The sequence below is a fragment of the Oncorhynchus gorbuscha genome, linkage group LG14, assembly GCF_021184085.1.
Source record: "Oncorhynchus gorbuscha isolate QuinsamMale2020 ecotype Even-year linkage group LG14, OgorEven_v1.0, whole genome shotgun sequence".
Lineage (NCBI taxonomy): Eukaryota > Metazoa > Chordata > Actinopteri > Salmoniformes > Salmonidae > Oncorhynchus > Oncorhynchus gorbuscha.
The window spans coordinates 76,821,708-76,838,992 of record NC_060186.1 but is presented as its reverse complement, the minus strand read 5'-3'; the positions used below and the strand labels follow the sequence as shown (position 1 = coordinate 76,838,992).

General features: G+C 49.8%; 1 pseudogene across 1 annotated transcript in view; it reads right to left on the bottom strand.

Moving 5' to 3' along the window:
• Positions 1-16,235, bottom strand: part of LOC123995415 — a 32,709-nt pseudogene extending 16,474 nt beyond the window's left edge. The window contains exons 1-5 of the transcript XR_006831823.1: positions 15,816-16,235; positions 12,150-12,291; positions 4,817-4,908; positions 2,009-2,259; positions 19-198 (exon numbers count right to left, since the gene is read on the bottom strand). The product of XR_006831823.1 is annotated as a vacuolar protein sorting-associated protein 18 homolog (transcript). The remainder of the gene's footprint in view (positions 1-18; positions 199-2,008; positions 2,260-4,816; positions 4,909-12,149; positions 12,292-15,815) is intronic.
• Between the last annotated feature and the right edge of the window lie 1,050 nt (positions 16,236-17,285).

The following is a 17,285-nucleotide window of genomic DNA, read 5'->3' as shown; positions in this document are numbered from 1 at the left end:
AAGCCGCTGCAAACAGACCTGGTTCTGCGAAAAGACGGAGCTGAAGCCTTGCTGCTCGGACCCCTCCGCCACACGACCTACGAACTGGAACAGACGCTTCCTGGTGGTGGCGATGATGACGACTTTAGACTCCGGACCTCTCTCCACCTCTATACAGCACACAGGAGCAGGCTTCCCGTCCTCCTCCAGGGAGTGGACCTGTGTTTCAATTACACACATTACACATTATAATAAGGACTGGTTTGGTAGAAAAAAATGCAAATCTAAATGCTACATTAAATACAGTCACAGAAGCTTCTGAAGTTCACATGGAGTGTAACCAATGAATGCACAGTAACTAGGAATGCACAGTAACTAGGAATGCACAGTAACTAGGAATGCACAGGAATGCACAGGAATGCACAGTAACTAGGAATGCACAGTAACTAGGAATGCACGGTGCTGCTGTAACGGATGTGAAACGGCTAGCTTAGTTAGCGGTGGTGCTGATGTAACGGATGTGAAACGGAAAGGTTGTAAGATCAAATACCCGAGCTGACAAGGTACAAATCTGTCATTCTGACCCTGAACAAGGCAGTTAACCCACTGTTCCTAGACCAGTTAACCCACTGTTCCTAGACCAGTTAACCCACTGTTCCTAGACCAGTTAACCCACTGTTCCTAGACCAGTTAACCCACTGTTCCTAGACCAGTTAACCCACTGTTCCTAGACCAGTTAACCCACTGTTCCTAGACCAGTTAACCCACTGTTCCTAGACCAGTTAACCCACTGTTCCTAGACCAGTTAACCCACTGTTCCTAGACCAGTTAACCCACTGTTCCTAACCCACTGAGACCAGTTAACCCACTGTTCCTAGACCAGTTAATCCACTGTTCCTAGACCAGTTAACCCACTGTTCCTAGACCAGTTAACCCACTGTTCCTAGACCAGTTCCTAGACCAGTTAACCCACTGTTCCTAGACCAGTTAACCCACTGTTCCTAGACCAGTTAACCCACTGTTCCTAGACCAGTTAACCCACTGTTCCTAGACCAGTTAACCCACTGTTCCTAGACCAGTTAACCCACTGTTCCTAGACCAGTTAACCCACTGTTCCTAGACCAGTTAACCCACTGTTCCTAGACCAGTTAACCCACTGTTCCTAGACCAGTTAACCCACTGTTCCTAGACCAGTTAACCCACTGTTCCTAGGCAGTCATTGAAAATAAGAATTTGTTCTTAATTAACTGACGCCATTATCTTGGCGTTAATGGATTTCGTGTTTGAGTTGTCTCGCTGAAATGTCCTTGCTCTTTCTGCTCGAATTAAACTTGTTTAGTTATTGGAAGTGTGCGCTTAGTTCTCTTCTTCTGCTTTTGTTCTAAGTCGCTGAACGTCTTGGGGGGGGGATGCACTGATGAGGAATTAGGGTTTTGTGCTATTGAAAGATTTCACTTTCTCCCTCGGGAAATAAATAGCAGCACAAATGTTGCATATGGACTTTTTTTGTTATCTTCCTTTGAAACTTCAAAATAGATCCACGCAGTAGACATTGTGGGCCAGGTTAGGAATGCTGTGTTGCACGCGTAGCGCGGTCTCTTTCGTGGCGTCATCACGTCACCCATCTATATTATACAGGTTATGCACGTCAGCTTTGACAGCGGCGTTAAACTAGACAGAGCCGATGTTGGCTTTTTTTTATTTTATAGCTAATATCGTCCGATTGCGATATATCGTGCATCCCTAGTAGTAACCAAATCAGCATGAATTAGTTTGAATGCCAAGAGGTTTGATAAGCATGGCTTTCCATTGGTTCAATCTACAAAACATCATCTTGGGGCGATGTTGTATTTTGTCACTCAATGTTTATTTTCAGATCCCATCACTGACCTGTTTGAAGTAGCCTACTGTGTGTGTGTGTGTGTGTGTGTGTGTGTGTGTGTGTGTGTGTGTGTGTGTGTGTGTGTGTGTGTGTGTGTGTGTGTGTGTGTGTGTGTGTGTGTGTGTGTGTGTGTGTGTGTGTGCTCACCTGTTTGAAGTACTGGTCAGGGTTGGTGTTAAACAGGCTTCCCTCTGAAGCAGAGATCTCAGCCTCGAAGATGATTCCCTGGCTGGTTCCCACTAGGATGGGCCCAGTGTTGGTCTCTGTCCCTAGCAGCTTGTTCCAGCCTACACTCTCTATGAGGTGTCCTCTCCAGCGGGACAGAGACCTCACCTTCTGGGTGTTCCTGTTCAGATACAGACACTCGCTGGTACTGAGAGAAATCACCAGGTGGGACCCTGCAGGGGACGGGGGAGACCTGCGTTTAATCATTGATGTAATACTACTGAATAATCAGAAATACACAGATATCTGATTAGTTGCACTAGCTTATGAAAGGAACATTATTCATTGTTGCATTAGCTGGTTGGTAAGCTGAGAGACTAGTCAAGGACCATATCACCTCCACCCTACCTGACACCCTAGACCCACTCCAATTTGCTTACCGCCCAAATAGGTCCACAGACGATGCAATCTCAACCACACTGCACACTGCCCTAACCCACCTGGACAAGAGGAATACCTATGTGAGAATGCTGTTCATCGACTACAGCTCGGCATTCAACACCATAGTACCCTCCAAGCTCGTCATCAAGCTCGAGACCCTGGGTCTCGACCCCGCCCTGTGCAACTGGGTACTGGACTTCCTGACGGGCCGCCTCCAGGTGGTGAGGGTAGGCAACAACATCTCCTCCCCGCTGATCCTCAACACGGGGGCCCCACAAGGGTGTGTTCTGAGCACTCTCCTGTACTCCCTGTTCACCCACAACTGCGTGGCCACGCACGCCTCCAACTCAATCATCAAGTTTGCGGATGACACAACAGCGGTAGGCTTGATTACCAACAACGACGAGACGGCCTACAGGGAGGAGGTGAGGGCCCTCGGAGTGTGGTGTCAGGAAAATAACCTCACACTCAACGTCAACAAAACTAAGGAGATGATTGTGGACTTCAGGAAACAGCAGAGGGAACACCCCCCTATCCACATCGATGGAACAGTAGTGGAGAGGGTAGCTAGTTTTAAGTTCCTCGGCATACACATCACAGACAAACTGAATTGGTCCACTCACACTGACAGCGTCGTGAAGGCGCAGCAGCGCCTCTTCAACCTCAGGAGGCTGAAGAAATTCGGCTTGTCACCAAAAGCACTCACAAACTTCTACAGATGCACAATCAAGAGCATCCTGGCGGGCTGTATCACCGCCTGGTACGGCAATTGCTCCGCCCTCAACCGTAAGGCTCTCCAGAGGGTAGTGAGGACTGCACAACGCATCACCGGGGGCAAACTACCTGCCTTCCAGGACACCTACACCACCCGATGTTACAGGAAGGCCATAAAGATAATCAAGGACATCAACCACCCGAACCACTGCCTGTTCACCCCGCTATCATCCAGAAGGCGAGGTCAGTACAGGTGCATCAAAGCTGGGACCGAGAGACTGAAAAACAGCTTCTATCTCAAGGCCATCAGACTGTTAAACAGCCACCACTAACATTGAGTGGCTGCTGCCAACACACCGTCATTGACACTGACCCAACTCCAGCCACTTTAATAATGGGATTTGATGGGAAATGATGTAAATATATCACTAGCCACTTTAAACAATGCTACCTTATATAATGTTACTTACCCTACATTATTCATCTCATATGCATATGTATATACTGTACTCTACATCATCGACTGCATCCTTATGTAATACATGTATCACTAGCCACTTTAACTATGCCACTTTGTTTACTTTGTCTACATACTCATCTCATATGTATATACTGTACTCGATACCATCTACTGTATGCTGCTCTGTACCATCACTCATTCATATATCCTTATGTACATACTCCTTATCCCCTTACACTGTGTATAAGACAGTAGTTTTGGAATTGTTAGTTAAATTACTTGTTGGTTATCACTGCATTGTCGGAACTAGAAGCACAAGCATTTCGCTACACTCGCATTAACATCTGCTAACCATGTGTATGTGACAAATAAACATTTGATTTGACTGTTGTTGCTTGGTAACACAGATTCATGGGAAGAACTCGTTGCTAAGGGCAAGGCGTCGGCACAGGATGCCCACTCAATAAAAGAGGCCTGCGAAAGACGCAGTGGAGCCCTCGATGGCTCGACAACTAGTGTTTCAGATTGACTAGTGAGCAAGCATATAGAGTGCTCGGTTTGAGATTCAGCCCATTTCAGCATGCACCAAAATAAAATAACTAAGACTATTGGGAATTGGTACATACTTAACTGTCTTTACTTTGGGGTAGTAATTCGATTAACCATAATGGTGTGATGATTTTTATGTTACCTTTATTTAACTAGGCAAGTCAGTTAAGAACAAATTCTTATTTTCAATGATGGCCTAGGAACAGTGGGTTAACTGCCTGTTTAGGGGCAGAATGACAGATTTGTACCTTGTCAGCTCGGGGATTTGAACTTGCAACATTCCGGTTACTAGTCCAACGCTCTAACCACTAGGCTACCCTGCCGAACCTAGGCTACCCTGCTGCCCCGATTACTCACATTAACTAGCTATGAATTAAAACGTCAAACTCTGTTGATAATTTACCTGAGAAGTACGCCTATGGAAAATGTATCAGTTAGCACAAATACTAATCTGACAATGAGGTAAAACATGAATGAGTTGGAGGATGCTGATGCCATTCCATCTCTGGGAGTACTTTTCAAGTATTCTACTTTATTTTCCTGCTCCCCGGTTCTCACCTGTGGGGTCCTGAAAGAGCTCCCCGGTTCTCACCTGTGGGGTCCTGAAAGAGCTCCCCGGTTCTCACCTGTGGGGTCCAGGAAGAGCTTGTGTACTCTGCTGTCCTCCTTCCTCCCCAGTTCTATCTGGTTGGGCTGGTCTGGCTTGGCAAGGTCAATCCTGGAACAACATACAGAGGATATCTTAATAAACTCCTTTATAAAGTCATGTTCACTCATCTTAGACACCAATACAGTAGATGCAATCTGATATGAAAACACACGTACACACGTATTTCAGAATATATTTTACAATTGATATTTTACAAGACATGAAATATTCATGCTTATTATCATTACCATTATACCAATCCCATGTTATACAGTAGGCATTCAAATCAATACCATCATAGTCCTTTACAGATCACCCTGAATGACTGACGAGATCACCCCTCAACCCTTTAATCCCATCACTTAGCAATCACATCCAGATCCACACTGCACCATTCACACGTGTGGTTCTTCTCACACAGATAGGCTTGGACAGGCATGGGCGACAAGGCCAACTGCTCCTTCAACATTTGGGAGGGGGGGGGGGGGAGCTAATTTTCAGGTCTTGTGAGGCGTAAACTTGAACGTTGTGAGTATTCTGTAGCAACTTCCAGCGCGTGTTTACTGTGAACACTGAAGTAACACTTGTATAGTCTGGCCAAGTCGGCTCCTGTGGATATTTGAGCATAATGTAGAATGGAACTACCAACAGAACCAATACAGCCTATGTATTACAGTATAGGGTCTACAGTCTATAGTCTACAGTCTACAGACTACAGTCTATGTATTACAGTATAGGGTCTACAGTCTATGTATTACAGTATAGGGTCTACAGTCTATAGACTACAGTATAGGGTCTACAGTCTATAGACTACAGTATAGGGTCTACAGTCTATAGACTACAGTATAGGGTCTACAGTCTACAGTCTATGTATTACAGTATAGGGTCTACAGTCTACAGCCTATGTATTACAGTATAGGGTCTACAGTCTACAGTCTACAGTCTATAGACTACAGTCTATGTATTACAGTATAGGGTCTACAGTCTATAGACTACAGTCTATGTATTACAGTATAGGGTCTACAGTCTACAGACTACAGCCTATGTATTACAGTATAGGGTCTACAGCCTATGTATTACAGTATAGGGTCTACAGCCTATGTATTACAGTATAGGGTCTACAGTCTACAGACTACAGTCTATAGACTACAGTATAGGGTCTACAGTCTATAGAATACAGTCTATGTATTACAGTCTATAGAATACAGTCTATAGAATACAGTATAGGGTCTACAGCCTATGTATTACAGTATAGGGTCTACAGCCTATGTATTACAGTATAGGGTCTACAGCCTATGTATTACAGTATAGGGTCTACAGCCTATGTATTACAGTATAGGGTCTACAGTCTACAGACTACAGTCTATAGACTACAGTATAGGGTCTACAGTCTATAGACTACAGTATAGGGTCTACAGTCTATAGACTACAGTATAGGGTCTACAGTCTACAGTATAGGGACTACAGTCTATAGACTACAGTATAGGGACTACAGTCTATAGACTACAGTCTATAGACTACAGTCTATAGACTACAGTCTATAGACTACAGTATAGGGTCTACAGTCTATAGGGTCTACAGTCTATAGGGTCTACAGTATAGGGTCTACAGCCTCCGGTCTACAGCCTCCGGTCTACAGCCTCCGGTCTACAGCCTCCGGTCTACAGCCTCCGGTCTACAGCCTCTCTACAGCCTCCGGTCTACAGCCTCCGGTCTACAGCCTCCGGTCTACAGCCTCCGGTCTACAGCCTCCGGTCTAGCCTCCGGTCTACAGCCTCCGGTCTACAGCCTCCGGTCTACAGCCTCCGGTCTACAGCCTCCGGTCTACAGCCTCCGGTCTACAGCCTCCGGTCTACAGCCTCCGGTCTACAGCCTCCGGTCTACAGCCTCCGGTCTACAGCCTCCGGCCTCCGGTCTACAGCCTCCGGTCTACAGCCTCCGGTCTACAGCCTCCGGTCTACAGCCTCCGGTCTACAGCCTCCGGTCTACAGCCTCCGGTCTACAGCCTCCGGTCTACAGCCTCCGGTCTACAGCCTCCGGTCTACAGCCTCCGCCTCCGGTCTACAGCCTCCGGTCTACAGCCTCTCTACAGCCTCCGGTCTACAGCCTCCTACAGCCTCCGGTCTACAGCCTCCGGTCTACAGCCTCCGGTCTACAGCCTCCCAGCGGTCTACAGCCTCCGGTCTACAGCCTCCGGTCTACAGCCTCCGGTCTACAGCCTCCGGTCTACAGCCTCCGGTCTACAGCCTCCGGTCTACAGCCTCCGGTCTACAGCCTCCGGTCTACAGCCTCCGGTCTACAGCCTCCGTAGCCTCCGGTCTACAGCCTCCGGTCTACAGCCTCCGGTCTACAGCCTCTCCGGTCTACAGCCTCCGGTCTACAGCCTCCGGTCTACAGCCTCCGGTCTACAGCCTCCGGTCTACAGCCTCCGGTCTACAGCCTCCCGGTCTACAGCCTCCGGTCTACAGCCTCCGGTCTAGCCTCCGGTCTACAGCCTCCGGTCTACAGCCTCCGGTCTACAGCCTCCGGTCTACAGCCTCCGGTCTACAGCCTCCGGTCTACAGCCTCCGGTCTACAGCCTCCGGTCTACAGCCTCCGGTCTACAGCCTCCGGTCTACAGCCTCCGGTCTACAGCCTCCGGTCTACAGCCTCCGGTCTACAGCCTCCGTAGCCTCCGGTCTACAGCCTCCGGTCTACAGCCTCCGGTCTACAGCCTCCGGTCTACAGCCTCCGGTCTACAGCCTATCCGTATCCGGTCTACAGCCTCCGGTCTACAGCCTCCGGTCTACAGCCTCCGGGTCCGGTCTACAGCCTCCGGTCTACAGCCTCCGGTCTACAGCCTCCGGTCTACAGCCTCCGGTCTACAGCCTCCGGTCTACAGCCTCCGGTCTACAGCCTCCGGTCTACAGCCTCCGGTCTACAGCCTCCGGTCTACAGCCTCCGGTCTACAGCCTCCGGTCTACAGCCTCCGTCTACAGCCTCCGGTCTACAGCCTCCGGTCTACAGCCTCCGGTCTACAGCCTCCGGTCTACAGCCTCCGGTGTATTACAGCCTCCGCCTCCGTAGCCTCCGGTCTACAGCCTCCGGTCTCAGCCTCCGGTCTACAGCCTCCGGTCTACAGCCTCCGGTCTACAGCCTCCGGTCTACAGCCTCCGGTCTACAGCCTCCGGTCTACAGCCTCCGGTCTACAGCCTCCGGTCTACAGCCTCCGGTCTACAGCCTCCGGGTCTACAGCCTCCGGTCTACAGCCTCCGGTCTACAGCCTCCGGTCTACAGCCTCCGGTCTAGCCTCCGGTCTACAGCCTCCGGCCTCTACAGCCTCCGGTCTACAGCCTCCGGTCTACAGCCTCCGGTCTACAGCCTCCGGTCTACAGCCTCCGGTCTACAGCCTCCGGTCTACAGCTCCGGTCTACAGCCTCCGGTCTACAGCCTCCGGTCTACAGCCTCGGTCTACAGCCTCCGGTCTACAGCCTCCGGTCTACAGCCTCCGGTCTACAGCCTCCGGTCTAGCCTCCGGTCTACAGCCTCCGGTCTACAGCCTCCGGTCTACAGCCTCCGGTCTACAGCCTCCGGTCTACAGCCTCCGGTCTACAGCCTCCGGTCTACAGCCTCCGGTCTAGCCTCCGGTCTACAGCCTCCGTCTACAGCCTCCGGTCTACAGCCTCCGGTCTACAGCCTCCGGTCTACAGCCTCCGGTCTAGCCTCCGGTCTACAGCCTCCGGTCTACAGCCTCCGGTCTACAGCCTCCGGTCTACAGCCTCCGGTCTACAGCCTCCGGTCTACAGCCTCCTACAGCCTCCGGTCTACAGCCTCCGGTCTACAGCCTCCGGTCTACAGCCTCCTACAGCCTCCGGTCTACAGCCTCCGGTCTACAGCCTCCGGTCTACAGCCTCCGGTCTACAGCCTCCGGTCTACAGCCTCCGGTCTACAGCCTCCGGTCTACAGCCTCCGGTCTACAGCCTCCGGTCTACAGCCTCCGGTCTACAGCCTCCGGTCTACAGCCTCCGGTCTACAGCCTCCGGTCTACAGCCTCCGGTCTACAGCCTCTACAGCCTCCGTCTACAGCCTCCGGTCTACAGCCTCCGGTCTACAGCCTCTCTACAGCCTCCGGTCTACAGCCTCCGGTCTACAGCCTCCGGTCTACAGCCTCCGGTCTACAGCCTCCGTCTACAGCCTCCGGTCTACAGCCTCCGGTCTACAGCCTCCGGTCTACAGCCTCCGGTCTACAGCCTCCGGTCTACAGCCTCCGGTCTACAGCCTCCGGTCTACAGCCTCCGGTCTACAGCCTCCGGTCTACAGCCTCCGGTCTACAGCCTCCGGTCTACAGCCTCCGGTCTACAGCCTCCGGTCTACAGCCTCCGGTCTACAGCCTCCGGTCTAGCCTCCGCCTCCGGTCTACAGCCTCCGGTCTACAGCCTCCGGTCTACAGCCTCCGGTCTACAGCCTCCGGTCTACAGCCTCCGGTCTACAGCCTCCGGTCTACAGCCTCCGGTCTACAGCCTCCGGTCTACAGCCTCCGGTCTACAGCCTCCGGTCTACAGCCTCCGGTCTACAGCCTCCGGTCTACAGCCTCGGTCTACAGCCTCCGACAGCCTCCGGTCTACAGCCTCAAGCCTCCGGTCTACAGCCTCCGGTCTACAGCCTCCGGGTCTACAGCCTCCGGTCTACAGCCTCCGACAGCCTCCTACAGTCTTCCGGTCTACAGCCTCCGGTCTACAGCCTCCGGTCTACAGCCTCCGGTCTACAGCCTCCGGTCTACAGCCTCCGGTCTAGCCTCACAGCCTCCGGTCTACAGCCTCCGGTCTACAGCCTCCCGGTCTACAGCCTCCGGTCTACAGCCTCCGGTCCAGCCTCCGGTCTACAGCCTCCGTCTACAGCCTCCGGTGCCTCCGGTCTCAGCCTGGTCTCCGGTCTACAGCCTCCTACAGCCTCCGGTCTACCCTCCGGTCTACAGCCTCCGGTCTAGCCTCACAGCCTCCGGTCTACAGCCTCCGGTCTACAGCCTCCGGTCTACAGCCTCCGGTCTACAGCCTCCGGTCTACAGCCTCAAGCCTCCGGTCTACAGCCTCCGGTCTACAGCCTCCGGTCTAGCCTCCGCCAGCCTCCGATGTTTCACAGCCTCCGGTCTGCCTAAGCCTCCGGTCTACAGCCTCCGGTCTATGAGCCTCAAGCCTCCGGTCTATCCGGTCTAGCCTCCGGTCTACAGCCTCCGGTCTACAGCCTCCGCCTGATCCGTTTCACAGCCTCCGGTCTGCCTCCGGTCTAAGCCTCCGGTCTACAGCCTCCGGTCTATCCGGTCTACAGCCTCCGGTCTACAGCCTCCGGTCTACAGCCTCCGGTCTACAGCCTCCGGTCTACAGCCTCTCCGGTCTACAGCCTCCGGTCTACAGCCTCCGGTCTACAGCCTCCGTCTACAGCCTCCGGTCTACAGCCTCCGCCTCCGACAGCCTGTTTCAGCCTCCGGTCTGCCTCCGGTCTAAGCCTCCGGTCTACAGCCTCCGGTCTACAGCCTCCGGTCTACAGCCTCAAGCCTCCGGTCTACAGCCTCCGGTCTAGCCTCCGGTCTACAGCCTCCGGTCTACAGCCTCCGGTCTATCCGTTTCCGGTCTACAGCCTCCGGTCTGCCTCCGGTCTAAGCCTCCGGTCTACAGCCTCCGGTCTACAGCCTCCTACAGCCTCCGGTCTACAGCCTCCGACAGCCTCAAGCCTCCGGTCTACAGCCTCCGGTCTACAGCCTCCGGTCTACAGCCTCCGGTCTACAGCCTCCGGTCTACAGCCTCCGGTCTTCCGGTCTACAGCCTCCGGTCTCCAGTATAGGGTCTCCAGTATAGGGTCTCCAGTATATAGTATATAGTCTACAGTAGTCTATATGGTGTTCAATGAAGGTCTACATTCCATGAACCGTTCTAAACACATGAGGGGCTGGACATGAACCTTTTATACACTTTATCAAGGACCGATGTTTCACTGGTCTGTAACACCATGAGTCAAATAGAGGCCTGATGTTTCACTGGTCTGTAACACCATGAGTCAAATAGAGGCCTGATGTTTCACTGGTCTGTAACACCATGAGTCAAATAGAGGCCTGATGTTTCACTGGTCTGTAACACCATGAGTCAAATAGAGGCCTGATGTTTCACTGGTCTGTAACACCATGAGTCAAATAGAGGCCTGATGTTTCACTGGTCTGTAACACCATGAGTCATATAGAGGCCTGATGTTTCACTGGTCTGTAACACCATGAGTCAAATAGATGCCCCGAAAAAGGCATTTTATTAAGTTCTATTGATGCAAGAAACAGATTTAGAAAAAAAAAGATTTTCCCCATGCAGTGAATCAGACAGATGTCGGCCATTTTGGTTTCTTTGCACATTCCAGCCTCTCAATATACAACACTGCCCCTTTAAGACATTAACCAGCTATTTACCAGACTCCTTTATCAGACAGCTATTTTTACATTTTAAACCTTTAACCTTTATTTAATTAGGCAAGTCAGTTAAGAACAAATTCTTATTTAAAATGACAGCCTACAGGGGAAATAGACGGCCTACAGGGGAACAGCAGGGTTAACTGCCTTGTTCAGGGGCAGAATGACAGATTGTTACCTTGTCAGCTCGGGGATTCGATCCAGCAACCTTCCGGTTACTGGCCCAATGCTAGAAATGTTAGCCTACAAGTTATGCCCTCTTGTAGGACACAATCAATCTCCCATTGCTGACTAATAATTAGCTATATAGCTAATTATATCTGGGCTAATAACTCGCAAAGAAAATCAACAAATGTGCACACGCCACTCTGCACCTTGATCTGATAAACACCACTGGAAAAAGACCACTTGTAGGCTACCGGTCCGAATTCTCCTCCGACGCGCCAGACATCTGTATACAATTAGGAATTGCTCATGTCGTCTCCTTAACAATAGGAGTCGTTGTCCCAAAGGCAGAAAGACAGTCGACAAGCTTAGGTCCAATATAAGCCCATAGAAATGCATTGGGCTTATATTGGACAGATATTAGCCTCTCACTTTCACCTCTCTGAATGTGCCTACAATGCCTACAGCAAAATCACTAACTCAATCATGCGAAGTTAGATTTGTTTGTATTCAAAGGAGGGTGTTACTATGTTGATTTGATCACAAGTCCCACAGAAGGGAAACGTTGATATAAATATAGTGTAAACTAACAGGGCGAACTCGGTGAAATTCAACCTCGTGCGTCTCCGGAGCCAAGACTGCCACGCATGTAGCTTAGAGGGAACATCGGAAAGGGCTATTCACAACACCATGAAATCGCAGAAAAGTGTCTCCTTACCTCAGCAGAGTGTCCTTCCCTAAACTCATGCATAGCTGATTGTTACAGACAGCAAAGTGGTTGATCTTCTCTGGGGGTGAGAAATCAATCCTCTGTTTGTTGAATATCGGCTTCTCCTCTTCAAGTCTCACATTCACAAACCCTGCAACGAATCAGAAGCAACCATTAATATAATCACTTATCATGTCAATCATCATCATCGCTAGCCCAATGGACTAAAAGAGCCTAATGTTACTCCTTATAGTCCAAGGATGTTCTGTTTAGAGAAGAATTCACCTCCACCTACATGCACACATTACCTTAACTAACAATGACTCAGTACCAGTTCCCCCTAACTAACCCGTACCCCAGCACAATGACTCAGTACCAGTTCCCCCTAACTAATCAGTACCCCAGCACAATGACTCAGTACCAGTTCCCCCTAACTAACCCGTACCCCAGCACAATGACTCAGTACCAGTTCCCCCTAACTAATCAGTACCCCAGCACAATGACTCAGTACCAGTTCCCCCTAACTAATCAGTACCCCAGCACAATGACTCAGTACCAGTTCCCCCTAACTAATCAGTACCCCAGCACAATGACTCAGTACCAGTACCCCCTAACTAACCCATACCCCAGCACAATGACTCAGTACCAGTACCCCTAACTAACCCGTACCTCAGCACAATGACTCAGTACCAGTACCCCTAACTAACCCGTACCACAGCACAATGACTCAGTACCAGTACCCCTAACTAACCCGTACCTCAGCACAATGACTCAGTACCAGTACCCCTAACTAACCCGTCCCTCAGCACAATGACTCAGTACCAGTACCCCTAACTAACCCGTACCCCAGCACAATGACTCAGTACCAGTACCCCTAACTAACCCGTACCTCAGCACAATGACTCAGTACCAGTACCCCTAACTAACCCGTACCTCAGCACAATGACTCAGTAGCAGTACCCCTAACTAACCCGTACCTCAGCACAATGACTCAGTACCAGTACCCCTAACTAACCCGTACCTCAGCACAATGACTCAGTACCAGTACCCCTAACTAACCCGTACCTCAGCACAATGACTCAGTAGCAGTACCCCTAACTAACCCGTACCTCAGCACAATGACTCAGTAGCAGTACCCCTAACTAACCCGTACCTCAGCACAATGCCTCAGTAGCAGTACCCCTAACTAACCCGTACCTCAGCACAATGCCTCAGTACCAGTACCCCTAACTAATCCGTACCTCAGCACAATGCCTCAGTACCAGTACCCCTAACTAACCCGTACCTCAGCACAATGACTCAGTACCAGTACCCCTAACTAACCCGTACCTCAGCACAATGCCTCAGTACCAGTACCCCTAACTAACCCGTACCTCAGCACAATGCCTCAGTACCAGTACCCCTAACTAACCCGTACCTCAGCACAATGACTCAGTACCAGTACCCCTAACTAACCCGTACCTCAGCACAATGCCTCAGTACCAGTACCCCTAACTAACCCATACCTCAGCATAATGACTCAGTACCAGTACCCCTAACTAACCCGTACCCCAGCACAATGACTCAGTACCAGTACCCCTAACTAACCCGTACCCCAGCACAATGACTCAGTACCAGTACCCCTAACTAACCCGTACCCCAGCACAATGACTCAGTACCCCCCTAACTAACCCGTACCTCAGCACAATGACTCAGTACCAGTACCCCTAACTAACCCGTACCCCAGCACAATGACTCAGTACCAGTACCCCTAACTAACCCGTACCTCAGCACAATGACTCAGTACCAGTACCCCTAACTAACCCGTACCTCAGCACAATGACTCAGTACCAGTACCCCTAACTAACCCGTACCCCAGCACAATGACTCAGTACCAGTACCCCCTAACTAACCCGTACCCCAGCACAATTACTCAGTACCAGTACCCCTAACTAACCCGTACCCCAGTACAATGACTCAGTACCAGTACCCCCTAACTAACCCGTACCCCAGCACAATGACTCAGTACCAGTACCCCTAACTAACCCATACCCCAGCACAATGACTCAGTACCAGTACCCCCTAACTAACCCGTACCTCAGCACAATGACTCAGTACCAGTACCCCTAACTAACCCGTACCCCAGCACAATGACTCAGTACCAGTACCCCTAACTAACCCGTACCTCAGCACAATGACTCAGTAGCAGTACCCCTAACTAACCCGTACCTCAGCACAATGCCTCAGTACCAGTACCCCTAACTAACCCGTACCTCAGCACAATGCCTCAGTACCAGTACCCCTAACTAACCCGTACCTCAGCACAATGCCTCAGTACCAGTACCCCTAACTAACCCGTACCTCAGCACAATGACTCAGTACCAGTACCCCTAACTAACCCGTACCTCAGCACAATGCCTCAGTACCAGTACCCCTAACTAACCCATACCTCAGCACAATGCCTCAGTACCAGTACCCCCTAACTAACCCGTACCTCAGCACAATGCCTCAGTACCAGTACCCCTAACTAACCCGTACCTCAGCACAATGACTCAGTACCAGTACCCCTAACTAACCCGTACCTCAGCACAATGCCTCAGTACCAGTACCCCCTAACTAACCCGTACCTCAGCACAATGCCTCAGTACCAGTACCCCTAACTAACCCGTACCTCAGCACAATGCCTCAGTACCAGTACCCCTAACTAACCTGTACCTCAGCACAATGCCTCAGTACCCCTAACTAACCCGTACCTCAGCACAATGACTCAGTACCAGTACCCCTAACTAACCTGTACCTCAGCACAATGACTCAGTACCAGTACCCCCTAACTAACCCGTACCCCAGCACAATGACTCAGTACCAGTACCCCCTAACTAACCCGTACCCCAGCACAATGACTCAGTACCAGTACCCCCTAACTAACCCGTACCCCAGCACAATGACTCAGTACCAGTACCCCCTGTATATAACATCTTTATTTTTATTGTATTGTGTTACTTTTTATTTTAGTCTATTTAGTAAATATTTTCTTAACTCTTCTTGAACTGCACTGTTGGTTAAGGGCTTGTAAATAAGTATTTCATCATAAGGTTTACACTTGTATTCGGGGCGTGGTGACAAATAAAGTTCGATTTGATTTGAATTGGCAATGGCAGCCACAGCAGACAATATTATTGCGATACTGCTCTAGAAACATAAAGTCCTCTACTTTCATATCACATCAAAATAATGTAACAAATGCAAAATATACACTTAGGCTACACTGTTTTAAACACAGTTACAGACAGTACTTTTCAGTGGCAACACGTTTGTGGCATCCGACTTCGGTTTACACACAAGTGTTCAGAGACGCAGATATAAAATAAAACCCTCTAAACCAAACTCCCCAAAACAGAAGACGCACATCGTATGTGTAATGTAATGGATCTCAGAGTCATGATCAAGGGCCAGGCCAGAGGAAACTCGTCAATATTAGGCGCTAGAAGGTAGTTCGCGTCTATGAATGGTTATATCATTACCAACGTCGTCAATTCCATTCTATCAAATCGGTATCAAGCGGAACATTAAGACATATAATTCTACTAACTATATTGAAGCAATGTGGTGCATACATTCAACAATATAGATAGTCCCAACAATAGAGCCTTATTATAAACAGACCCATTTGAAAGGCCCATATCCTTCCCCCAGTACCTGAATGCGTTATGCCGATGTTGGCAGCAGACAGGCGGCTACTATGTTGCACAGGGTGCCTGATGTTCTGCGAGTCTTCGTATTCATCCAGGATAGAAGACATTGCCAAACGTAGCGGTGATCTACAGCAGAGGAACTAACTAATAGCTAACTGCTACAAGGTCGGATCATGCGGTGGCATAATGACTGGCTATGAGCTAACAAGGTACCGCTAGATTTCTGGAGTCTACCAAGAGCCCATCCTGTTGCGTGCGTCTCGTCAGAAAGGATTCAGAACTGAATCGTACTCTACATGACAGAAAACGGCATTCTCTAAGCTATATATAAAAAACAGTCAAAACATGCTAATTGTATGCAACTGCCCCGAACATTTACAAACGCACAAAAAAAGGGGAAAGGACCCGTGTGTAGTCAGGTGATCTTGGCACCAAAATCACGTGATGAGAAGAATATTGTAGTTCTATAGTCTGGCACGAGAAGGCGCACTTTGTCCAATTTTCAAACAGCGACTGACATTTATTTTTATATGTGAGGCTAATAAATACACCCCCCCCCCAAAAAAAAAAAAATCAAATTGTATGTGTCACATGCACCAAATTCATGAAAAAATAAAACGAGAGCTGCACACTAGGACCTCAGATGCAATAATTGAATAACCTAATATCCAACGTTTCGACAGACAAGCTGTCTTTGTCAGGGTATAATGTGCTTGTAAGTAAATTATTATTTGTAAGCCCTTAACCAACAATAAGAAAATATTTGCTAAAAAAAAAGTATAATAATTAAGAGACAAAGTAACAATCAAATAACAATAACGAGGCTTCATTCAGGGGGTACCAATAACGAGTCCCTCACGTCGCCAGGACAATAACGAGGCTTCATTCAGGGGGTACCAATAACGAGGCTTCATTCAGGGGGTACCAATAACGAGGCTTCATTCAGGGGGTACCAATAACGAGGCTTCATTCAGGGGGTACCAATAACGAGGCTTCATTCAGGGGGTACCAATAACGAGGCTTCATTCAGGGGGTACCAATAACGAGGCTTCATTCAGGGGGTACCAATAACGAGGCTTCATTCAGGGGGTACCAATAACGAGGCTTCATTCAGGGGGTACCAATAACGAGTCCCCTCACGACGCCAGGACAGTAACGAGGCTTCATTCAGGGGGTACCAATAATGAGTCCCTCACGACGCCAGGACAGCGGAGTCAATCACCACCTTCCGGAGACACCTGAAACCCCACCTCTTTAAGGAATACCTAGGATAGGATAAGTAATCACTCTCACCCCCCCCCCCCTTTAAGATTTAGATGCACTATTGTAAAGTGACTGTTCCACTGGATGTCATAAGGTGAATGCACCAATTTGTAAGTCGCTCTGGATAAGAGCGTCTGTCCTTCTGTAGCTCAGTTGGTAGAGCATGGCCGATCCCCGGGACCACCCATACGTAGAATGTATGCACACATGA